Here is a 26,377-nt window from a genome sequence, read left to right as displayed (position 1 = left end):
TTGCTCTGCCTGGGAGATAAGATTGGTGGGAAGAAAAATTATATTCCCAGCTCCTAGCACAGGAACAAATAGGGGACCTTCAGCAAATGAGAGAGAGATTACAGAGAGAGATAAGGTGGCCCCTATTTTCTGGTAGAGATGGAAGTGGGGATACGCTGAGCACAAGAAGGCAAACCTGCAACCAGCAGGAATGTTTGAAGAAGCAGTAGATGGGAAAGGAGCCTGGAGAGACCCCCCAGGGGAAAAACATGGTGCAGGGAGGTCTCTGTGCCATATTCAGGGCTGCAGAATACACACCACATGGTGACTGTCAATATTATTACAATTTTCTGGAAGTAGTTAACAAGGTCCCCCTGACAGCCTGAGAAGTTTTTATGAGACAGATTTGGTGAAGTGGGTTGAAAGAAATTCACGAGAGGTGCTGGACTTCCTCTAAGTTGTGACGAGTGCTGGAGAGGCAAAAAGAGATGGAGTAGGCAAAAGTACAAGCTGGCTGTCACACCTGGGGACAGCCAAGGAGCACAGTGTTGGCCTGCACGTACACTGAGGGCTGCTGCCTGCTGATAAAGAGGCAGCATTTTTACCTCAGGGTAGCCAACATGCATGTCGAGGTAAAATAACAGTGACAATGAGGCATTACAAGTTTTACCATGAAGTGACTTGCCAAGATGAGTATTGCACCCTGCCTGAGGTTGACCTGAGGGAGTTTACCTCATGGTAAAACTAATGTGTGTTGCCTTCACTGAGATTTCTTATTCAGACAGTTGACATGTACCTTTGTTACCCTGAGGAAAAACCACTCAGGTTTTCTGACATTGAAAATATGATGATTCACATCTTGGTGCCCTGTTCAAGAAACTGAAACCATTTTGCATTTGCTCTGGGTGTCATTAGTAATTTTTCTTCACTTACTTTCACTTAAAAGCATATAATTTGACCAATACACAGATGTATTTGCTCACCAGACAGGGTTCTTTAATTTTGCAAAGATTTTTTTCATATACTGCAGATGTAATTTACTTTTCATTTCTGCACAGGGCCATATTTCACTATGTCATTTTCTTGCAAACAGTTAAGAGGAAATTAACACAACACAAATTAAATTTTTAACCAAAATCACTCTGGAGGAATAACTCTTCTTCTAATTAAAATAAACCTTATTGTTCATCATTTATAAAAAGAAATTAAAGTCAACATGCAGGTGAAAAACCCTTTCATGCATATATAACTCATTATGCCGCTCATGTGCCAGTATCACAACACACCAAATAAATACATATTAAACTTCTCACAAGCATTAATTATTGAGAAGAAAGCTAAATTCTTGCATGAGTATTATTGAAACATTATCAGAAACTAAACTCACTGGGGATCAGTTTCATACTCCTTGCATCCCTCAATGCATATTCTGGGCAATAACTGTAAACAATTTAGGGTAGGTATGACCCTTCCTTGTTTAAGAAATGGTCAGTACCATGTATAATTTCACTCCTCCTTCACTGTAAACAATGATCAGGGACAATTAATAGCAATTTTAATGATTTATAAATCTTTTATACAGGATTTTAGAGAGAGGTCTTTTAATTAAAGCAGTCTTGGCCTCTCCATAGAAATATAGCATAGGAATTGGTTTGTTTTTAATGTGCCTCCTTCAATCAGGCAAGATAGAACAGGCTGGTCAAGTTTTCTCTGACCCTCTTCCACACTCTCCAGCCCCAGTACAATGACCTTTCCATGGTACCATAAGCAGCCCGCAGATGGATACAACTCTTCCATTGCAGATGGATGCAATGGAAGATGCTCTTCCATTACAGAACTCTACAAGGCTGCTCATCTGCACACAGCAGTCAAAAACACATGGTGTGCCTGTGTTAAGCATTTTGTGCTCAGTGGTAGAAAAGCTCTCAGCTGCTACCCCTGGCATTTCCCACCAGGATAACAATATACATCTGCAGGCACATCCTGGCCAAGGTCTGACATCTCACGTTGGCCCTGCACCACCATTTCGGGTGTCTCTGCCCTTTGCATGATCATGTTAGGACTTCAAGAATGTGGGAGACCTCTGCAGCTACATCAGACACCAGGAAGCTGGGTCACATATCAGGCAGGAGTTAGGCAGGCACAGGTGAATATCTAGCTTTGGCTTAGATACTCCTCTCAACCCTCTCAGAAGACTAGAAATTTCCAGGCTCCCAGCTACACAAACACCGGGTGCCTGTGTAGAAATAGTTCTGTAGTCACAACTACTGCAGTGATGACAAACACACAAGCATAAAAACACCTTCTTATCCATCTCCCAAAGGACTTCAAAGATCAGAAATGTTTTTCCACCCAATTAATTTGTTTTCTCTATAGGACAAATTTATGGATTACATGGTTGCTCTGAGTTGAAATGTGCAAAGACAGTATTAGCAACCCATGCATTATATAATGCAGTAAAAGATGGCCCGGGGTTTCTACTGTTTCAGAGGTTTGGGTCATGCTTCCAAACTTTATTGTAATGATAGAAAGGTTAAAAAATTAGTATCCTAGGGGAAGCCAAGATTCTCATTGCCATTACCTTCATTTTGGAAGCTAGAAAAGCATCGAATATTACAAGAATCAAAATGCAAATCACATGGGAAAACAACCAACAAGCCAAAGGAAGACCAAATCTGCATTGCCATACTAGGCCAACCTTTCATGTCCAGCATCCCACTCCTAGCAGAAGCGTTTAATCACTGTCTCGGATTTCAAGAAAGACACACATAATGCACCTTACCAATTAAAAAATGCTGTATGTGGATAAGGGAAAATCCTTCCTGATCCCTACAGAGACTACCCAATGTGCTCAAATATGAGATTTAATTAAGCCTGTATTATTACTTCAAATGTTACAACTGTTCATAAAGTTTTCTAGGCCCCTTTCAATCCATCATGGCATTCACATTTACAGCCTCCTGTGGCTCAGAAGTCCAACAGCTCAGCCTCTCTCTGTGAGGCACCTTCTGTGGATGAATACAATTTACCGGCCCTTTTGCCTCATTTTCTTTATACAACACAATGCCAGGCAGAAATCTATAGCTTTTTTGATGATGTCACCCACCTCAGGCAGTCACCTCCAAGTCCACATGGATGTTGGCTGGGTGATAGAGAGGGGAGGTTTAGAGGAGGAAAGGAAGTCATTGAAAAGGTGCATCAGGACTAGCAGCACAATGCCTTCTCAAGCTTGCTTAGATACCCTGAGTTTTCCTGCACGTGCAAAATTAGGATTATATGGTGCAATGGTGCAATTATTAATAAAAACAATAATTAATTATATTATCATTTCTTCAGCCTCCCTTCTGGAACATCCTTTGCTTTCTGCCTCTGCAATCCCACAAAAATTTACTTTTAACATGTTGAAAGCAGCAGATAAGAGAGAAACAAAACCTCAGGTCCAACTATAAAGAGAAAAGGAAGGAAGGAAGAGGGAAGGCAACAAGTTAATAATTGTTCAGAACTGAAGTCTACAGTAAAGAGGGAAATAGTTTTGTTCTGTTAAACAAACACCTTACTAATGACAGGGTCTCCTGCCCATTTCCCACAATCCTCTGGATAATTGAAAAAAAAAGGATCTGTAGGTTCAGCCTGTGCCTTACATAAAGTCAATTCTGAAGAAAATTACTTGGAGGGGGAAGGAAAAAGGGGAACTAACAGGGAAGTCAATTCAGAGAAGAAAATGTGTTTTTGGAAATTGTCCTCCCTAAAATTACACAGTACCTCATTTTGGAAACTGCAGAGTAATACCTCAGCAGTGCTGGAACAGAGAGAGACCCTGGGCAATGCCAGCTGACAATCAGCCCCAGCTGTGGCTGCAGCACTGCAGAGCCAGCAAGCCTGGAGCCCTGCAGCCCATCAGCTGACTGCTGGGGCCACATCTCAACTGGGAACAGCTTTCTACAGGGGAAACAGACATTTCCAATGGAAGTTTTTGCTTTTGAAGGAATTCAGTGTCTTCCTGCGAATCTGCATGACTGCAAGGCAGCTTATCAATAAACCAGAGTGAGCTCAGCAGAAGTCCACCAGCACTGGAGCACTTGCCCAGTGTGCAGGGGCTGAGGGAGGTGGGCTTGTCCAGCTTGGATAGATGGCTTTAGAAAGCAGCAGCCCCCCAGGGCTTAGGAGGATAGCCAGCAAGGAGATGGAGGCATGTTCTTCACAGTGGTACATAGTGGGAGGGCAGTGAGCATAAGTTGCAAGCAGGGTTAAGACTGGATTGGGGGAAAATATTTTTTCACAATAGAAGTCTTTGAAATCAAGCAGGGGAATAGTATGTCCAGAGGAGTTCTGCAATCTTCATTCCTGGGGGCTTTCAATACCTGACCAAAGTCCAGAGCAACCAGGTCTGAGCTTTTAGCTGACCCCATTTTGAGTAAAAGGTTTCACATCAGGCTGTCCCCTCTAAAATGAATGATCTTATGATCTTAAAACACTCTGCCTGCTCCACCATACATAGATTTTTTAGAACTGAACCATTTGGAGCAGATGAACTCATTCAGATGCAAACCACACCATCCCCTTGCATCTCCTTTAAATTGTGTTAGAAATCATTCAGCTTATCATCATCATCAGTGCCCATCTATTTGCAGTTTGTGTGACTAGAGATCTCATCAAGTAATTCTGTTATCTGACACTTGTTTATAAACCTTTCTACAGCATTTACAAGTGCTGTACAAACAGTGCACTAATGATAATGAATCAAGGCTCCTGGAACATCCAGACCACATCCTGCAGCCACCCATTCCCTGCAAGGCTTGGAGAGGCTCTGTCCCCTCCCTTTAGATGTTTTAATTCTGTGTCTTTATGAATTGTGATACTGAGGAGCCTGTTTGCACTCCAGCACAGTATCATTAGGCTTTACTATCATTACCTACCTAAAAGTTTTGAGGAGCAAGCAGTGCAAATGCAGCAATCTCTTCTGGGTACTAATGCTTCTATTCCTGTTAATGTCACACTTGTGAAATCTGTCAATATCAAACAAGCATCTAGTATCTAATGAAAGACTTTGGCAAGCTCTCAGCAGCCTTGAGATCAGCCTCTGAAATGTGAGGATGTTCAGCACACAACAATAAATGCACTGGTCCATATGGGTCCTGAGGTCATTAAAGTCCAGCACAAAGTATATGAAGTCACTGCAAAGATTCTAATAAAACTTTACAAGCTTTGGAACAAGCAAACAGAGCAGGAACAGCAGATTGCTATGATTTTGGAGAGTATTGTGATTTTCCCGTTTGGCAAAGCAAAATGTTAAGAATAGGAATCCAGGGAACTACAAAAGTATAGGCTTCAAACTTTTCACTGTCCTATAACACAGTAACATCACACTCTTCAAAGTACTCATTTCTGCAACACCTCTGCAAGATAAATACAGCACCCCAGTTCTACAGATTCAGAAGTGAGGCACTGGAAAAATAAGTGGTATGTTGAAAACCATACCATGAACAGAGAACTGAATCCAGGTCTCCCAAATCCCAGACCATTATCTGGTAGACATGGCTAACATATATTTTCTTACAAAAATTTACGTGTTTTCTTCCTCAGAACTAGTCTGCAAAGATTTTCTAAAACACTTCATCTTCTCTAAATTTACCAAGATTTCGATTTCTCAAAATTTAGACAAAAATTTGACTGAAATGCAACACAAAAAATGTTCAAACTAGATCACTTTTGAACATTGTGAAGTGAAATTACCTTGGAAATTTTTAATTGCATGTGCTTTCCCTACCTTTTTATTTCTATTTTTGTACAAGAATAAACCACTGCTTGTTGAAAAGATGCAAAAACTGGGGTCGTGGTGTCTAGAAACTATAAGATTAGACAAGTAAAATCTACCACAACACCTGCTGCTCTTCTAGATGCCCCACACACAGCACTTTTAGCAAGAATTACTGAGTCAAGAGATACCTAATTAGCACTTAGTCTGCATCCAACCTTCTGCATCTGACCCAGGTGCAGAAATGAATATGATAGCTGAAGTTTCAGTTTTCTAGCTTTCTGTTTTTAATGAAAAAACTGTTCTTCTGTCAAGCAAGAGTTTAATGGAAGTTTTTTTTAGCAGTCCCATTGCCAAGTACTCTCAAGGCCCATTAATTCACCCAGTAAGGGCATTTAGTGTCTCTAAGTGCTCAATACTTTTGTACTTGACCCTCTGGGATCAACATAACATGATACTCAGAGGCAGGAAAGTAGTTCCAAGTAGCACAAAACCTAAAAGTGTTGGTGCACATTCACTGGCAGATTGAACTGGGATGGATGAAGGATTCAGCAGCTGTCGCCTCCATCCCTCTTTTGGAAGCCACCATCCCAGGGAGGATTTAGCACAGCAAGTATCCCCTCTGGAGTCAGCAGGAGCCCACAGGAGGACAGGACAGCAGGCCCTCAGCTCCCTGGCCAGGGTGCAGGCACATATCACATCCCACGAGGCCATGGCAGGCACAGGGTGGGGAGGGAGGGGAGCTCGGAGCCGTTTCTCCTTCAGCTGCCTCTGACTGAACTCTCACCAAGCATGAGTCAACACCCAAAGCCGGTTAGAGGGCTGCCAGCATACAGCTCTGCTGGTTTATAAAAAGGAATGACCCTACAAAAATAGTTAGGGTTCAAACCTTCAGCATGCACATCTGCTCCTTGAGACAGACTCTAAGGTCACTTTGAATCACAAAGTGAAATACATGGCTAGTGAAATCCAAGAAAAATGACTGCCTTTCCCCTTGAGTCTGAACTTTTATCTGCTCATCTGAACATTTTGCAAAAAACAACAGAAAACCTATTACAAAGATTGCTGGTGCATGAAATGATTGAGAAATATTTGCAGTTTGAAAGCAGTTTCACTTCCTGCCTGATACCACAATGAAGCTTTTTAATAAAGTTAACATCGCTGTTATTTGTTTTACACTTATGTCCTTATTTTGTCTGTTTTATATTTCTTGAATACTTCTGTTAAAGAAAAAAACCACATCTCCTAAAGGCAGAAGTTCCTGAGTTTTCATTGTAAGTCACACTGCTGATAATGTAATAATGTTTCTAATAATAATACTTTATGCTTACTCTGTAGAGCAGCTTTCATCCAAATACTTCAATGCATCCTACCAATTTTAGCTAAGCTACCTAAATATAAGCATACCATTTAACAGCTGGGCAGCTTGAAAGATTTTGTGACCCTCTTTCCACAAGCATACAGGCTGAAGAAGTATGTAATGGAGTCCTGAGTTAAAATACTTCAGGAACCATTAAACTATACTGCCTGTGCAACACCTATTCACAGCAGCTAAGCTCCAGAGCTGATAGAATACTAATTAAATTAATTTTGCAAATGCTTGTGTGCTGATATTTGTAAGGTTGTGTTCCAATATGCAGACAAGCTGTTAGATAGTCATAAAATGTATTTGAGTCGTGAAAGCAATGAATTTCAGCATGAATAACTATCTAAAGACAGTCCTACGGAATAGAAAACATAACAAAAAGCTATCATATGTCCCCTACTATTATTTTTGGTTACTTAAAATGTTTCAGCTGCCCACTCAAAAAGCCACGTGAGCACTATCGTAATCTTGCAGGCTCTGTCTCTTTCTAGAAACTGCTTGCACAGTGTCCAGAATAAAAAAGCTAAATTTGTTCATTGCATTTTTAACCAATCCAGTTAAATACAAACCCAAATAACATCCTGACCCACAAGGGAATTGCTACAGGGATGGCTGGCCAATTGTTCTTGCTTTTAGTTCCAAAGGAGGCTCTCTGGTTTCTTTAACAGCCTCCTCCCAGGTGGTGTATTTGGCAGCATGGCCATTACCCACTAAAATCACCCAGCCAAACTTTGGTAACATAGTGATAACCCAGCCCATGCTCTGCACTGCCTCAAAGGTCATGTTTCTTGCATCTTTTTCTGAAGCCATCTGGGGGCACCTGTTGGCTGTTGGACTTGCTGGACTCCGGGCCATTTTTGCAGGATGATGGACATTCTTATACAACTAAATAATGCGATACATATATATTAAAAGTCTTTCCTTTTTAACAATTTTCTTCCTGTATGGAGAGTTAGACAAGCATATTTAAAATGCATAGAGCTAAATGAGTTGCAAGACCCACACCAAAATATGATTATGGTTAGTGACAAATGTGGGAAATACGCAGTAAGATAGGGTGTGAAGGGCAGGAAGCAAAGATTATATCTGGGTGATTCATGTGTGCCTTTGTCTTCCAATCAAAAAATCAAAAAATGTATTGCCCAGGGACAATCCCAGAGTAAGCTGGTGTGAAATCATGACAATATGTACATTCCTTCTGCCTAGGTAGACTTGTGTTAGATCCTTCCAGTGCAGCACACTGGAGGGTTTAGGGACCAGGACCTGAAACAACTGAAAATAGCAGAAATCCTAGAGAAAAGCTTTTTCTGATGTGAAGAATTTTCCTTCCTCTTCAGGGAGTCCTGACAGCAGTCTGAGGCTATCACTGTTCTCTATCTCGGCTTGCAGATTGCCCACTGCCTACCATGACAAGGGAAGGGCTGATGGCCAGCAGACACACAGGATTTGCAGCACATGTTTCCAGGTGGGCAGTGTTACCATGAGACCTGCAGAATCTCCAGTGCTTTAAAATTCTGCTTTTATCCCTCTTTCTTTCTTTAAGCATACAATTTCATTTTTGTTTTCTGATCTTGACTATGCACTCAAACACACAGAGATCATCAAGGCACCAGGGCAAGGCTGGGCTGGCAGTGTCCCTCTGTGCATGCAGACTTGTGCACACACACACCTGTCAGGATGACCACATTTCAAGCAAGACACCAACAGTGGACAACAATTGAAGTGCAATATATGAAAGGAAACATGGAAATTTGAGGGCAGCTTTTCCCTGTTTCAGCAGGAGAAACAGAGTTAACTTATAACAAGGGACAAGGTATTATAATGATGGAATTATCACTGTGCAATTTTTTTTCCTGGTAATTCCCAGAATTTCCACTGTCTGTTTGAGGATATCTTCTATGTCCATACCCTATATCCTTGCATTCCAACCTACTAATCTTACTCTTTCCCAATACCTTCATGTCCACCACTCCAGCTTCTTATGGCTATCAAAATTCCATACAGACCTACATACCTGGATCATACAGAACATATATATCTATATTCATTTTTGGGCATATAAAGAATATTTAGGCAACAATCCAATTCCTTGAACCTTCTGTGTTCTTCAAACCCTTTTCTCTGCATTACCCAAGATTTAGGACAAAACCTGGTATCTCCTTTTAAAAACAGATTAAGACACAAAGTGCAGTGTTAAGAGTCCTGGGAATTGCATCTCTCCATACCTATTTTCCACTACACCTGAGCACTTCTCAGCCAGGCTACTAGCTTGATCAGACTGTATTTGTTCAACCTGTTTGGCTAACATAATGAATATATATGCATCTATCATATGAAGAATGGATGTTACCATGTTGATGAGCACTGTAATATATTACAGGTTGCACAATAAAGCAAAACAATCACCTATATCATAGGAATAACAATTGGTAAACATGCTATCTCCCTATTTATGCAGCATTTCAGATTTTGTCTGGCTTTTACTGTACTGCAAGCCACATTTGCTTTGTGTTAAGTTACCCTTCTCTTTTATTCTCCTTTCAAATCAATGGAGATTTGTTCTACACTTACCAATTTTTTTTCTTTTCTTTTCTTATATACCTCTCCACTATCACATAAATGCAGCAAGATCAACCAGACAAGTGCAACTAAAGCAATCTTGGAAATAACAGGAATAAAGTAAGATATCCCTCAACCCTTCCTTCAGTACGCAAACAAAAAGTTGCTAAACAGTACAAGCCAGCCAACATGAAAATCTCCAGCATTGTTCTCTTAGTGATCCTGATTTAAAAGGCAAAAAAATTGGAAAATGCAGGGGAGGAAAATAAAGGCACAGACAAGTACAGTTTTAAGGACAAAAATAAATTCTCATGTAGGGCATTGTATCAAATTTCCAAAGCTTTTTCTGATGTATACCAGATACCTTCTCATTGATTCAACTAACAGAGGATATAGCAGTCTATTGACCCAGTTAGCGTAGCTACAAGTTGTATGTAAGTACGCAGACACATATTAAACACATTTTGGAAACAAAAAGTAGTTTTTAGTACATCACTCCTCTCAACATGGCTGTAGCAATGCTGCCAATTGTGCTGCAGTTTAATATAGATTTCCTATGGAAATTAATTCCACATGCTGAAGGCTTACTGGTTAATGCTGATGAGTCACTCATTTATCTGTTTTGCATTTGTTGACTGTCAATGTTATAGAATAACCCTCACCTTCTCTTGTTATGAGACAGTGAATAGTAGCTCCTCATGTTTCCTCTCTTCAGTAGTTTCCAATAATTGCCTTATGCTTCCCAAGGAAATTTTACAGTGTACTATATTTTTTTTCATACAGACCTCAAGATCTTCACACTCTTATTTAGTCTTTTTTGTTTCATATGAAGTTTTTGAGGCAATCAAATATTTATAGTATAATTAGTAAGCTCCTAAATTGTAGAGTATATTGTTAGTATTTTCCTTATCAGTCTGTTTCCTTGCAGATAAAAAACAGTTGTTAGGTGAAGACATGTAAACATCATAGCTAAAATGAGAGTGGATGTTGTGTATTTGCTTTCTCTGTGTGATCTCATGTTCTCATGTAATTGTGCAGGGCTGACTGAGCGTGCTAAGGGTATAGTTCAGTTTGAGATGGAGTTTTGCAAGGAAAGTATTGTTAACCAAAGTTGGATCCTCTTACTTTGGTTTTTATTCTACTCTATTCTACTTCAGCAAGATTTCACCTGGGAGATTTGCAGCTCAGAAACAGCCTGAAGTCATTGTCTCACATTAAGGAAGCATATCTAGGGAGACCAATTTCCCTTCTGTGTTACCAGTGCTCTTCGTGTAAGTGATAATTATAGGTCAGGGCTTCGTTCTCAGCTTACCACAAAAATCGTGAAACTATTAATGTCCACTGAGTTTCTCCCAATACAATAGAGATTTCCAAACCCTGCAATCAGTTAGGATAAATATTACAATTTTGTAAATGACCTTCTGAGGATCCTGGTGACCATATGTTTGAATCCCAACATGCATACTGGACATCAACAGCACATTATTTCCAAACAGATTATGAAATTGGTTTTGTTAAAAGCAACATTTGGTAAAAAGTCCTTTTGCGAATTAATTCCTGCACTTAACAGAAAGCAAGAAAACAATTGTTTCCTGTAATTGGACAGTTTGATTAGAGGCAGGTGGTGCAGAGCTGAGAAAACTGGAGCCATGAAGCCAATTTTAACATCAAGAACACTTCCTTTTCTTTAGGATCCAGAAGCATAACATGTAAATTGCTTCCCCAAAAAAAAAAAAATCAGTTTCTATTTATTATCCCTTCTGGTACTCTATCCATAGTACAAGTCTGCAGCTTAGAAAGAGTTGCACACTTGATGCTCATCATACACAATGATACAGGTATAAAAAGGACAGAGACTTAAGAGGAAAAAAAAAGAAAAAGTAAAAAGAAAAAATGTTTAAAATTTCCTTGAAAGGGTAGGCAAGACGTGGTGCTGTGGCAGGGACCTTTTCTTGTAAACCCCAATTCAAACAACATACCCTCACTAATTATCAACTGTAGCTTTATTACTTGTATTACCAGTAGTCTGAGGAGTCCTAATGATGAACCACTGTTCTGGGCAGCATACAAAGAAGCATCTTGGACTGCAGTAGAATTATATTTAAATTGTCTCTTGTTGAAATTTCAGTGTGTATCAATCTCAATTACCACACAAGTAAATACAATAACCAGGTCTACTCACCCAGCCTCAGCCCACATTAAGCCAGACACCATATCTACTTAAGAAGAAACTGAAGTCCTGACATAGGATGGGAAAGAGGTTGACCATTTTATATACAGCTGATGTTAAAGAACACAGAATACTGAACATTGAACTGAGATAGAATTAGTTTTCTTCTTTATAGCCCACTCCACACTGATCATTCACAAGACTATGGCTTAAACAACTGAAGGATAAAAGCCCCAGGGACAAATTTGCTGCTGGTGTAGGCCAACATATAACTTTGATCAGTATGACGGCACACCAGGAACTGCCAGTGCCACCAACCTCTCTGGAAGCTGACTCCTCGTGTGCTGAGGTGGGAGATGCTCATCACTCCCATTCTGACACGGTGCAGAGGACGTGACCTCATCCCACCCACTCCGACCGAGAGCCCGCGGCACATCTTGTCAGCGGCGAGAACAGGAAGAGCGCGCCGCGCTGGGCCCGCTGCGTGGGAGGAGGAAGCCGCCTTGGTTAGTGTCACCCAGCGCGACTGCGAGCGCTGCACACTCCCACTCCAACCACCTGCATCCTACCAGCGAGCTGCACCTCTCATCTGGACTGAGACGCTGTGTGAGCACAAATTTACCACCCCATGCTGCCGGGAAGGGGGAGGCCTGTGCAAATGGTGGCACTAAACCACTAAGCGTGGTGAGCAATGTGGTGGCAGGAAGGAGCTTCTCAAGTGCAAGGCAAAACTTGCAAGGGCCACTCCCAGGCTTGTGAGCCTTCCCTGTCACCCTGCTCACAGCTGGGCCCCATTCCCCTGCCTAGCCATGAGTGTGGGAGTGCCTTTGGGCAAAGCTTCCTCCAGAAGCACTGTCTAGTGAAGTACATTAGCAAAATACATGCAGATCGGGTCAGAAGCATCAGCAGTGTGATCACAGTGAGGGCTGACACCTGTGCAGAATACAGGTGGATGCCTTAAAACGTGTGACAGGGTAGAACAAACCAGCCCAGCTGGTGCTGGAATGAGAGACAAGTAACACACATGGATATGTTGGTACTATTACAACAGCATTATTTTCACAAGGAAGATAAGTACTGAACAATATCTTTACTGTACCAGGCACACACTTAGCTTCAGTCAGCATCAGCCATGCATGACCTCTTCTCCATCTATTCTTTCCCTCTATAAGGTATTTATTGCAGGCATGTTTGCAGGGCAAGTGACTTTCTGCATCGGTACTTGCACCTCTTAAATGAGAGTAACATGCTGTATATTATACCTCAAATATTTATAAGCTAGACTTAGAAACAATGTAAGAGTAAGGGACAGCAGAAATTCCAAGTGGTTGCTTAATGCCAGAAAAAATGCTCTTTGTTAAAGAAAATCACTATTTATCAGAAACAGAAGTGAAGCTATATGAAATCTAGGAATGTCTTCATGCCTCTAACACACTTCATTGGTCAGTGCTAGTAACTTGTGAGTTCCAGGTCAAAATATCATCTGTCTTTTTCTTAGTTGTCCCAAAATTGTCCTTACTTGGCCATTAATTCTTCCAGAGTGGTGCAACCAGGATCCAGAAAGATGATTGTCAAGCCCAGCATTGGTTCAGTAGTGACCAGACAAAAGGATTTGATATAATAGTTAGAATCAACACCCACAAGATGGGAAATTAAGCACTTTCTGAGCAACTCCTGGAGCTCAAGCCATCCTTGGCAAGTCTCTAAGACACCCACTAAGATGAGAGGAAAAGGAGCCGTTCTGAACATAACACTCTGGATGCTGGTCTGGAAGAGGCTCCCTAAAACTAGAAACCTGCCCCTCAGCACTGAATAAGCTTGATCATCCTGTGTTACATTTATAATATCCACTTACTCCATAAGATTCGTAAATTTAATTTAAGCCCAATATCAATCCACCAAAAGTTCATTTCCTCTGAGAAGCCAAAACAAAAAAAAAAAAATCTCTTTGGTAGAGACAGTATTTCTCAGGCAATCATGCTGACTGTGGATAATAAAATCCCACTATTTAAGCTCTCTCACTGTACTCCTCTTCAGGTTTTCCAGCCTCCTCCAAGTGGATATTTCCTCTTCTCATACTACAATATTTACCTGAATGATGCAAAAGCAAAGCGATACACTGAACAAACATGGAATAAAGTCAACACAGATTTTAAAGATGTTTGGGCATTTAGCTCCCTTGGCATTAGGAACAGGACATCTCACAAAATCTGGTTGTTAGAGTGGGACTGGAACACAACTGCATTGGTCTGTGCAGCTGGAGTCAGATGGTCATGTTTGAAAACAGTCTTTTATCACCAAAGAGGAGAGAAAGCAGGCACAAATCAGCTAGACATAACATCAACAGCTATGCAAGGGAGGAGGAATTCCTGTCCTTATTTTGTTAAATCTCTAGCAATTCTAGCCTAACTAGGCCTAGTCCAGGAGCAGCTGCTACTGAGAAATGCAGTCTCCTCCCTAACCTGCTATTTTCCACTTCAGGCACAAGACACCTCTCTCAGTTCATCCTGTTGCAACAAATATTCTACAGCACACACACTAATAACAACACAAAGATTCTACTAAAACGAGCCCTCCAAGAAACACTGGCTCTCCTGGGAGGAGAAGCTGAGAGAGCAAAAACACTATGGCTCTTTTTACTGAAGGTGCTCAGATACTCCAGCTATGAGTGTGATGCAGAAACAGAAATTAAATAGAAATCACCCGGCAGACAAGACTCTGATCTACTTGGATTCTCTCTAGGTCATCACTGACATTTCACACTTTTGCTAGTCCTCCAGCACCTCCCAGTTTTCTCATGTTTTCCCAATTGCCTCAGAATTCAGAGAAACTGGTTACCTAGGCATGGGTTATATCGACCTTGAGAAATTGAGTTTCCAGGCATTTCGATTTCATGATCACCTGTGCAGGTCTGATCCTGATCTTCTCTAGTAATTCTCTTTTCTCCCTTGGGAAATTTCTGCCATCTGTTCCCTTATTCTTTCCTGAAAATGGAGGCAAAAATATAGCTTTTAGCAACACCCTCAGTAAATGCATTCACTTTCTCTCATAGGCCATATCATCTCTTTCAGTAGCCTGTTACTCAAAATGCACTTCAAGCAAATACATTTAACTGTGTTTTAAAGTGAGCAAAGGTTTCAATTGCCAGTTTCATTCTTGCCCAGTGCATATATTTATTTCAAACACTTATGCATGTTTCCTTTCATTCACCATCTGTCTTATTTTATTTCCATTCACTCTTTCTGTTATGCATTGTCATCTAATGTAGAGCATTATAAAGGAAGTCAGGTCTTCTAATTCAACCACTTATCCCTCAAACTCATGGTGTGACCCTGTGTGTGTCATTAAGCCTTAATAAGCCTCATTTCCTACCTTTAAAAAGGTTATTGCCTGTTTGAACCATTACATTAAAATTGTTCAATTTAATCAGAGTAGCAACACTTTATAAATGTTAGGTACTATTTCCATTTCATGCCAATCATGCCACCCACATTAATAAACTCCTTTGTGTTTACTTCTGGGCTCATACATATGTCAGAATCTACTCTCAGGCTCTGGGTCCACAATAAACAGGTAAAATTCACTTCGTAGAGATCTGTCTTGCTCCTGAAGAATTTTCCCTTCTCAAAAGCTTTCCTCCAAAAATTATCCTTCATGAAAACATGCAGAGAAAACCTGTTAAAAAGAAACTGATTTTTTGAGCTGAACAACAGGTAATGTAACTAGTTTGGTCACCTATTCGGCTGATTGCTCTCTTTTTTTAGTAAGAGTATCTAAATGTACAGGTACTCCCAAAGCATTTTTTAATACATTGCAATCAACACCAAAACGAGGAATGATACTCTAGGAAAGATAATTTAGGGATGGACCCCATCTATTTATTTGTGGCTCAAAGAGCTACAGAAAGCCTGTAACACTCAAATAGTGGTAATGAATTGAAAATTCACACAAAGTGTTTTGCTTTGGCTTGTTTGGGGTTTTGTTCAAGTTTGGTTTTTTAACTCTAGTATGATACAACTCTAAACTGTTGGCAGAGATAGGTTACTCTTGTTTTAGTTTTGAAGTCTCATTAATATTTAGCTCCACAAATTCTAGTTTCTTTAGCAAAGCAAAAATATCTTTCCTACTCAGAGTAACTCAGCAAAACCTCATTTGGTTACTGCCACTGGAAACTTTGCAGTCACAAGTCCAGGTGGCCTTTGTGCTTCAGGCAATAATTTGCTAACACCTTTACACTTCAAGCCCCAGCTACATTCCTGACATGCTCAAAACTCCTATAAACATCTTTTGTACATTAGAACATCCAAGAAATACAGAATCAGACCCAAGGACAGCAGAGCATGTGTTGTACAGTTTACTGGGGTAGAAACATCTCAATTATCATTTGTCCTTGCTTGTAGGAGGTTATATCAGCTCTTCAGGTCTGGTTGCTCTAGCAGAGAGAACTGCCTATCAGTTGCTTTCTGTTATAAAGTCAGACAGTGTCTGCTCTGGGCACCTTCAGTAACACACATGGGTGGGACATAGTTTATAAGTGGAAGAGTTTGGGGATTTTTGTTATTTCTTTGAAGTAGGAAGGCTTGATCAATGGCTTGTCCCTAGGCATTGAAAAGACTGGAGCAGAGTTGAGTGCCTATTTCATGTCTAATATTTCTCTGTCTAATCTCTGACCAGATAAAAAAGAATAGGGAGGAAACACAGTCATGACACTTTACCTCAGTGAATCTGTAAGGCAAAATGACTCACATTTGGGCATTTAGTGCTCCATAGCAGGAGCAATCCAGGCAACTTTAAAGCTCTGAAAACCTCAACATTTTCTCTAAGATGCACTTCACCTCTTTTTTTTTTTAGTGATTCCTGACTAGTTGTTACAAAGCTCATAGCTGCCATATATACCTCTGTAAGAATGCAATTACTTTTCTGTCCTGGCCCCTTAGATTTTTCCCCTCAGCCAACATTCATGAGTTTTTTCCAGGATTTTGTTTTCTAAAATTTTCCTTCTTCCTACAACATCAAAGCTATCTATTTTTTAGGTCACCTGGTGTCTCAAGGCCTCACCACTAGTTTCTTCCCATCTGATTCTCTAAACCTCCTGCAGAGATCTCTGCCCACTAACCACTATTAAAGAGCAAGCAGAGGCTGCAGAAGATCTGACACCTCAGCAACTATTTTGTTTGTTCTCAAGGTGTGAGTGACTACTATCTTTCATTCATCACCCAAAGACAACTATATACATTTACCAGCCAAAAGAGCACTGCTACATAAATACTAGTGCTAGCATTACACAGATTGTTACATCTATTCTAGATGGATAACATTTCTCTGCTGTCTTCTGCAAGTCTTTCTTTGACTTCAGGCCTTAATTTTTCCTTCTTCCCTACACGAGGATATTTCTCCCTGTGCTCTATTTTCACAACAAACAGTACAGCACCTCCCAAGAGGTTATGGATATATTTGGCAACATCAGGCTCTTCTACTCCATCTTTCCCACGAGTTCCTTACACCTAGAGCTCAGCCATCAGCCTGCTGCAACTTTCACTCCTCCCATATATCTGCTTGAGAAGTGCTGAGTAGCATTAACTTGCTCAAACCTCTCACTTTTGCAGTCACCCAGCTTTGGAGGCCTTGTCCCAAGGCACATCTCCCTGCAGTGAAATACTCACTTCTTTAGACTCACACGTGGCAGACTCATCCCCCAGAAAAAAAAAAGGGAAGGGGCTTGTTTCACCTACAGACCTTACAGGCTCAGCTGATCCCCTGGTAGAGGAAGACATGTAGAATAAGTATTGCTGCCATAAATTGTAGGTAGTTAAAAGAAAAAGAACCCCATGGAGATATCTGAAATCTAATCTCAGACAGGCAGCAATCTAAAATAAACTACAGCTGGTGTTTCAGCTTTGATTCTGCTGCCACCAAAGGCAAATGGCACAATTCCCATTGATTCCAATTAAATCATAGACTAGGTCCTCTTCTTACTCATCTTTCTTTTTTTGATGCCTCTAATTTTTTGATGTAAATTTCCCTGGAATACTGCTCTTAGGACCATAAAAAATTCCTGAGAAATCCATACAAGTGCAAATCTTGGTACTATTTTTTTAACAAGAAAATAGGGAAGATTTTTAACTCTCCTAATTAATGGGGTGAAAGGAAAAGCAGCATGGTTTTGTGCTAATGGTTTAGTTGGTTTCACTGGTTAGGGCTAGAATCTGTCCTAAGAACCAACATACCTTCTCTGCATCTCTACACTTCAGAATAAAGCACTCTCTTATGACAGTGAATACATACATGCAAGAATGCAACTTTTAACCATTTTGCAGCTGGTGTTTAACCCCTTTTGCATCTAGCTTGCATGACCTTGATATGCCTTATCTGCCAAAGCAGAACATGCACACACTTGTTTTTAGGCTGCACTCACACACCTGCACGGAGGAAGCTGTGGTGCTGTGCAACATCCCTGCATTGGCGCTGCCATTCTTGTGGGAGTTGCATTGCCACAAGTTATGCAGCTTTTTGCTTCTCTCACTGTTCTTACAAGGACAGCCAGAGGGTCTCTTGGTTTCCACTTCAATGGTGACACAGAGCATGACACTGAATCTATGCTGTGGGCAGTTCAGCTGCAGCTGTTTTCAGACATTGCCGGCAAAGTTTCAGGGTTGTCAGCTCCCGCATTTTACTGGGCTCCTTGTCCTCTTTCCTGGAGGCCTGCCCTTGAAACTCTGGCCTTCATGGTTGCAGAGAAAAGCCTGAAAACACAGAATCTCACAGTATTTTTAAGTGTGACTCATGACTTTTTGCCATGAAGGGCACATACGATTGCCTCCTTTCAACTTCCCTTTGTCTCTTTGCATGCAGCCGCACCTGCAGATGTTCAGGGAGGAGTGCCTGCACTCATCCACCCTAAAAGCAGCTTCTGTGTATGCAAAAGTCAGCACCCGCTTGCACAGGTGTCACTATTCCCAACGGGCGGGTGCAGAGGTTCTGCTTGATGGGGCTACATGTGTATAAGCAGCTGCCCCTTTGAGCAAACTAGCCTCTGAACATCACATTTTAGCAAAATAGAACAGCTTTTTCCATGAGCTCCATCCACAGAACATTTTTTTAAGTAGTTTTACAATGTTAGATAAATAGATATTTATCTCAGACTTTTTTTCCACTTTCACTATCTGACCTTCGCAGTTATTTCCCACAAAGCCCAGAGCTCAGTTAGCTGTTTCTAATGGCTGCTGTTCAGAGTGCTCAGCTCACAGAGGAAGAACCAGCCCAAACCAACACCAGGGCAGAAGGGATTAGAAGTGCCTGTCATCATTACCACCAATCCTTCTCAGCTTTCTCCAGGGCCTGGGGGATGTATGTCCCTGGTCCTATAACCAATGTGGCTGGGATGCTGGCAGGCCAGTCAAGGAACAAGCCACTCTGCCCTGTACCCCCTCCCAAACGAACGTTCCCTCCTGACTTCACAGCAAGCCAGGGTCTTATAGCAACACAAAACCAAAAACCTTTATAATTTAAGTTCGTCTTAAGACAGATTTTAAAAAGATATACCAACAAAAATGTCACAGAGCTCTGTCATTTTGCCTCAAAGAATGCAAAAGAGGTTTGATCCTTCTCCAGACCAAAAGGCCAGAGCCTTGACCCACCCCAGCAGAATCCCATCCTGGGACTCTAAAGGCAGAAGACCTTCAGCAAGCTGGCAACAAGTTTTCTGTATCAGGCAGATAACCCAAAGCACCTTGCTGCTTTCAGAGCACTACAGAGTGAGCACAGACCCTAATCTATCTTTAAACTCCCTGGATCATTTAATGCAGAAATGACACTAAGTGATGATATCCACACGATGGCAGCCCCAAGGGAATGTGCCCAGAAGTGGCCTCAGACAGCTTCAGCACAAAGGTGCCCAAAGAAATCTTCTCTCCAGATACCTTTAATAACAACGCCTATGACTCAGAGAGCACTTAGCAGTGAGTGTGGAAGGTAGCTGAGCATCATTACCCTGTTCAAATGGGGAAAACCAGACTCACTAGGCTAAGTGATTTGCCTGCAGCCCCAGAGCACCTGGCAGACCTCAGAGCAGGAACTGAGGCTAGGGCTATGGTGTGCTAATTCATGGCACAGAGCCAGTGCATCCCACCTGCCTCAGAGGGGTCACAGTCCACTTGCTCCTCTGCATGCATGAGGTGAGTGTGACCCCACAAATTCTCTTGCTTGGAGACAGGATGAAATATAAATTTAACTTCCTACTATTGCCATTAAATATGTTCCACCAGCCTAGCCCTACCATATCAGTATGGAATACATGAATATAATACAGAATAGAATGCTAAAAAATAAAGTGTAAGTGGCTGGATTCAGTAATGCCAATAGTTGCATTCAATAAAGTAACATGTTTGTGATTATGGAATTTTGCTAGACACATTCTGAAGATAACATCTTATTTGTACAATGAATGGTTAGGCTAATCAGTGCAAGGGTTTAAATAGTCTTAAGTACATTAGCATAATCACTCATGAAGCACATGTAGTTTATAAATGAATTAACAACTACAAATTAAAGAATAAGCGTCTGCTTTTTAAAGCATCTGCCTTTTTTCTTTAAGGAGAAAAAAACTAAAGTTGAGCATTCTGATTTTCAAATGCTCTCAGACTGTGCAGTGTAGAAATGCCTGCTTGCACCCTCCACTCCTCAGCAAGCTCAGCCCCCAGGAAGACCCAGGGGCAGCTCAGAGGAGGTAGGACTCTGTGCATGGATGAAGCTTTGCAGATCCCAGGAACTCTCATCAGTTCTAACTCATTCCATTTCAAGAATTTTTTTTGCGGTGTTGGGGTTAAATTGTTTTAGGTTTTTAAAGTGCTTGTACCTTTCCACACTTTAATAAAAGGTGCATTTTTATTAATAGGATGACTTTAGAGACCTATTGAGTCTTCTGAAGTGAGCAGGATGCATGGTTTCCACTCTGTTCTCCCTCATTCCCACACCTCTTCTTCATGTATTGAGCAAAGGAGGACGATGACTTCTTCACTTCTCCCTGAGGTCAAACATACCTCAGCCAACCATTTCCCTCAGAGAAGAGGAAGAAAAGTGCCTACATGCCTATACTTCTTAAGCCTATACTGAAGAAACCCCAGCTGGAAAGACCCTCTCCAGCCCTATATCACAGCCTCCATGGAACATGCAAAGATGCACACATGATGGAGGTACAGATGTTCCCATTTCCTCGTATAGAAACTGAAGGGGTAGGATTCTTACAAAAAGTGACATAGGAAGGGGAATAAGAAATTGTCACTGAGAATGAGAGACACAAAACAGGAATGAGGAGACCGAACCAGAGCAAGGTTCTTTTCAACAGAACTGTTAGTGAAATGTAGGAGTTTGTTGCCAAAGGACACTGTAAATAGTGCATGGTTTCAAGATGCAGTTACACAAATGAACAAGACGGATATCCATTTGGGTACTAGACATAGACTTCATTGGCTTAGGAAGGCAGGAAATTGATAAGGAAATATTCTTGCTTCATACCTTATATACAAGGAAATATTCCTGCTGTATACCTTTCTCTAAGCATCAGATTGACCATTGTCAAAAGACAGTGCCAGACCAGCCATTTATGTTCTTGTATTTTTTTACTTCAGAGTGGCACAGGTGCAAAATGAGAACTGCATTTTCCAAAAGACAAAGCACAGGGTAAAATTTTACCCCAAGGAGACAGGCTTGTCACTTAACTTTCTTGCACAAGATCACTTGAACAAGATCATTCAACTCATCCCGTAGCACTCACTCCACCCACAAAACACAGCAGCAGTGGGTGTGTTGGGGCTGTGGTAAACACCTCTTGCCCCCTCACTGTCCACCCCAGCCTGCAGACAGCCCTGATGAAGGACACCAGCAGTCTCATCAATCTTTCTCATGCCGCAGTTTCATTGTGAGCAATTGTCAACTATTTGTGGGTAGAGCAAAAATTTAGTAAACACATTTCTTTTTTTGTTATACTACTACTACTACTTGTTTTCCCTATGGAAAAAGAAATACTAGCGAAGCATACTTAGCCCTTCACACTCATCTATTCTTCAAAGGTGAATTTGCTTTTTATTTTGGATAGATTTGTTTTGGTTTTTTTTTTTATCTTCCTGACTGTCTGGGAAGCACTGCAAGGCAGTAATCAGGAGCCTTGCACGAGAAGTCCAATCTTCTGGCCCAAATCCCTAGTAAATGTACTGCTATTTTCATCTTAGATTAAGGGCAGCCCAGCCACCTCTCACACTGAGAAGTATTAAAAATACTTCCCTCCGTTCTCAGAAAGAGAATAATCTAAACTCTCAAACTAACTGAACTGAAAAAGAAATAAGAAAAAAAAAAGAAGAAAAAAGAGGAAGCTTTAGCATGAAGAGCTATTATTATGTCTTCTCACATTTTGCTGTAGCTAAAAGCATGAGTTGTATATATAACTAATGCACCACCCACCCAAGCAAAAATACTTGCTTGAAAAAGTAAAGGCATGCCTGTCAGAACTCATCCTCTTCCATTCAGTCTCCATTGTATATTTTTGTTCCTGTCATAAATTAGCCCACTACTTCTCAGGTGATTCTGGCATTTCAAATTTGAACACAGGACATGCTCAAGTAAAATCATATAGTAGCTCCACTAGCAGTCTGAACTCACAGGGAGCTGGTACTCCACAAAGCAAAACCGAAATGTGAAGGTAATGGGGTGAAAGTTTGAGGCCTGCCCTCCACTTGCACTCACTCACACGCATTAATGTTTCCATCCTGGCAGCTATAAACACTGTTTACCATCAAACACCTGCAACAGATTTCCAGCACTCTCATGCCTGCAGTCTAGGTTGCATGTAATCTGTTTTGTATGCTAGTAGACAGCAGAAACCGAATACTGCCCTGGAGGGCTATGGTTTGTAGGTGGAGCTGCCTGGTCACATCTTTCTTAGTACTCTCATTTCTGTCTTTCTCCTTCAAAATTCTAAATGCCCTTTTCAGTGTCAGCACCGACTGAAATTCTTTTTTTCATTAAGCGTAGCTAACATCTACATCAGTCTAAGCTGTAATCATTTTCTGGTTACACAGGCAGACTTTCTGTGAATAGGAAAACAGAAAGATATACCTGAGACACCTCTCAGTCAGTCAAACAGTGTCTTTGCACAAGCATCTTGCAGTTTTAGCTCTAGAACCAGGCTTACAAAGATAGAGAGGAAACCAAAGGGACTTTACTTCATCTCTTCATGAAAAGATGGCACAGTCTGTGACCAGCCATGCTTTTGGAAGGCAGTGGTCACAAATTCTTGGAATTTCCTTGAATTATAAAACAAGGTTGAGAATTTCTAGGCAAGACTCAAAATATTTAGCAACTTTACAGGTGGTTTTACAAGGATGTTGCAGTAGATCTTGGACCTCTGTTGTACACCATTGCTAATGTCAGGATAAAGAGCAGGTCTTCTCACTACTTCTGCTGCTTTATGAATCTCAAAACAAGCTCAAGTTCACTGTAGTTGGCTCAGATCCTAACTTTCACACAAAAGGAAATTATTATCCTGTAACATAATCTGCAGGAAAAATCCTAATGCCATGCATTTTTCCTGGACCAGGTGACCTCCCTAGCTGTCATATGCTTCTCCATCATGCCCTTATGATGCACCCTAATTCCTCCTTAACAACCCATGACAGAAACCCGGGTAGAGTGGGATGAGAGCATAATTTCCATAATTTCTTGGGTAACTGTTCCTCCAGAATATCTGACATACAGCACAATGTTGCCTGGGCTCCAAGGGAGAGTGTTAATAAATATCTAGGTTGAGTTAGCAAAGGTGTAGAATTTGGGAGCAAGATGCTCCAGCAAGCACCATTATGTACATCTTTTGCAACTTGTAGCTGAGGTCAGCATTAACACGTAGACATAAATAACTGCTAGCACGCAAGAACATAATAAGATATTCCAGAAGATCTCTTCTAAGATGAAGTATTTGAGTCTGCTCCCTAAGCACTGCAAGGTAAATTGCATTCAGGTATTTATCAAGTTCATGAAGTTCAAAGCCATTCCAAGGCTTTGCTGGGTCACAAGTGATGGATGTGATGATACAGCAGAATAAAATCCTGATGCAAGACTTGTGTACTGATTTGATCTGAAACTACAGAAACCACTCTGCTCAACATGGAAGAAATCCCTGGGATTATTCTCTGAGTACAGTTTTGCCATACAGAGCTTATATTTCATAGGCTTGGGGTACACAGGAAGACCCATGTACTACTGAGTCCTTGTGAAAGTGGGGTATAGTTTTCCTATGCTGATTTTTCTGTTTGTTAGAAGTTTAGGGCTTTTAAATCATGCTAATGTGTCTAGAGATTGCAATGGGAGTGTGTTTGAGAAATCCAAAAATAAAATAATGTAATGCAGCCAAATACTTAATTACCAACATGTGCATCTGTTGTCAAACCATACGCTAAGTGAGTGGCACTGCTCATTAGTTCTGCTTTCAGGAGCTACCAGGCGTTCGTGTCATCACTACCAAGAGTCTTCTGAGTCTGAATCATCCCCGGAAAGGACAGATTCTGTCACTCATGCAGTCGCTGTTAACAAGAATGCTGATGGCGTAGCAGGTGTTTCCTCCACTTCTCTAAACCTGGAAAGGTTCTGGCACAGCTTCCCTCCAATTTTCCCTCTTCAGAAAGGAAAAACAATCTTTCTCTCCTGGCTCACATGAGCAGGCAGGCATGTTCCAATAACTCAGGTATTGGATACAATTGCTCCTATTCACTCTGTTGCCTACAATGCTGTGTGATTATCATGCTCTGCTGGGTCCTCAGGAAAGAATGTTGGTTTATCCAGTCCAATCCCTTTTCATGCAATAAAACTCTAGCCCAGTGAAACAGAAGGGGGTCTGTGACGCACAGCAGTAAAAAAGGTCCACTTACTATTTAGCTGACCCATTAATTTGGCAGTGGGTTTGAAATGCTCTTCCAAAGTTGCTGACTGATAAGTCCTTTCAAACCTTTAAGGGCATCTGATATTCTGAAATGGATTTGGAAAACTTTCTGTGCTTTGTCCACATGAAGCAAATGCCAGCTGGGATCTAAAGAAAAGAGCAGAGTGTTACTACCAGGAAAACAGCACACAAGTGCCAAAGAAAGGATAGAAAGGATCTGAGCAATCCCAAATATGGGTTGCAGCTTGATAAGACATTACAGTAAAAGCTCTACAGAACTGGCTGCTCCAGCAGACCCTGAATGTACATCTTGGTTAGCTCTTGCAGTGTTGAGGGTCTAGGGCTGGCTCACTCCTTTCTAGGCATTGTCCAGGAATGGCGCTGATCCCCACAGCTCATGCAGTCAGCGTAGCCTCCTGTGGTTTCAGGCAGGCAGTAGAAGGGCACTGTTTGCCTCACACCTCACTCTGGATGCTCTCCCTTGGCAGCTGTCCACCTGTTCTGGTGCGCAAGAGCTGATCCAGCCCCCACTGAGGATGGAGCAGAGAATCAGGGAACCATAGCTGGGCTTCATCCCAGGTACACCTTTGCTAGATTCCAGTTACATCCCAGCCCAGATCCACTCAGTTCTCCCCCTTTCTCTGAACCAGAAAGTCACAACTTAGGTCTCTTCCCTCACTTTTGAAATGACTTGTGGCCTTTTAGACAGGGTTCTTTATAAAGGAAAAACTCAGCCATTAGCCAACACTGAATGTGGCCAAGCCCAGGCTAAGGTAGTGGCATTTGCATGGGCACAGCAATTTGAGGTTGTCCCCAGCTTGCTGCTACAGGGCTGGAGAGGGCAGGAATTCCTTCCTTTCCTGTGCCCCACTTTTCTGTGGAACAAAACAGGCAAACCAAATTCTTCTCTTTTTTTTCAAACAGTTGAAGATGGCCAAAGCACTCTTTTCCACTCATAATCAAATACACATTTTCTTTTTAGTACAGTGGCTCCCAAGAGCTAAAGTTCAAGCTGGAAGATTGAAAAACACAGCTTAAATCACCAGTAGGACACCTCTGGTGCTGACACTGATGTACCCAGTTTGGAGCTGTTCAGGGCTTGGATAGTACTGGCTCTCCGTGCTCCAGAATTCCCCTCTGCAAGCTTTCCTGTCCCTGCCAGCTGCAGCAACCAACACTGCCTACAGCAAATGTGTCACATATAGGTAGGTCACTAAATATCATGCCCAAATGCAACACAGGACCAGATGCCATTAAGGAAAAGAGAAAAAAAAAGAAAAAAAAAAGAAAAAAAAAAGAAAAAAAAAGAAAAAAATCATGTTGATGTAAGCACTATGCTTTTACTTCCCCAAGTCTGACAGGCCTCCTACACAGCCAGCAGCAAGTAGCTATTTCCCTTGTAATATCATCAACTTTCAGTAATGTTCACTTGCCTGTTTTTAATACCCTCTACAGTCCTTCCTCCTATCCTGTGATAAATCCCTTCCCCTCTACCATTTCATAACTGTCCAGATCTTTTCCTCTCTCCCCACCACATCTGGCCTCTAGACCATTCTCCACTTCTTTCTGTTAGCATTTTCAAAGCTTATCTAGGGCCCAACAGACTTTTTTCCCCTTCTTGGT

The 26,377-nt window shown here is 41.4% G+C and overlaps 1 long non-coding RNA gene across 2 annotated transcripts in view; it reads right to left on the bottom strand.

Moving 5' to 3' along the window:
• The window catches only part of LOC102064414 (uncharacterized), a 444,388-nt gene that overhangs the window by 324,451 nt on the left and 93,560 nt on the right, over positions 1-26,377 (bottom strand). For both annotated transcript variants that reach the window (XR_003380436.2, XR_003380437.2), the window contains 2 exons: positions 24,744-24,901; positions 14,668-14,813 (listed from right to left, as the gene is read on the bottom strand). This is a non-coding gene — a long non-coding RNA (uncharacterized LOC102064414). The remainder of the gene's footprint in view (positions 1-14,667; positions 14,814-24,743; positions 24,902-26,377) is intronic.

Source organism: Zonotrichia albicollis, chromosome 3, assembly GCF_047830755.1.
Source record: "Zonotrichia albicollis isolate bZonAlb1 chromosome 3, bZonAlb1.hap1, whole genome shotgun sequence".
In the NCBI taxonomy this organism is placed as follows: Eukaryota; Metazoa; Chordata; class Aves; order Passeriformes; family Passerellidae; genus Zonotrichia; species Zonotrichia albicollis.
This window is presented reverse-complemented; position numbering and strand designations above follow the sequence as displayed.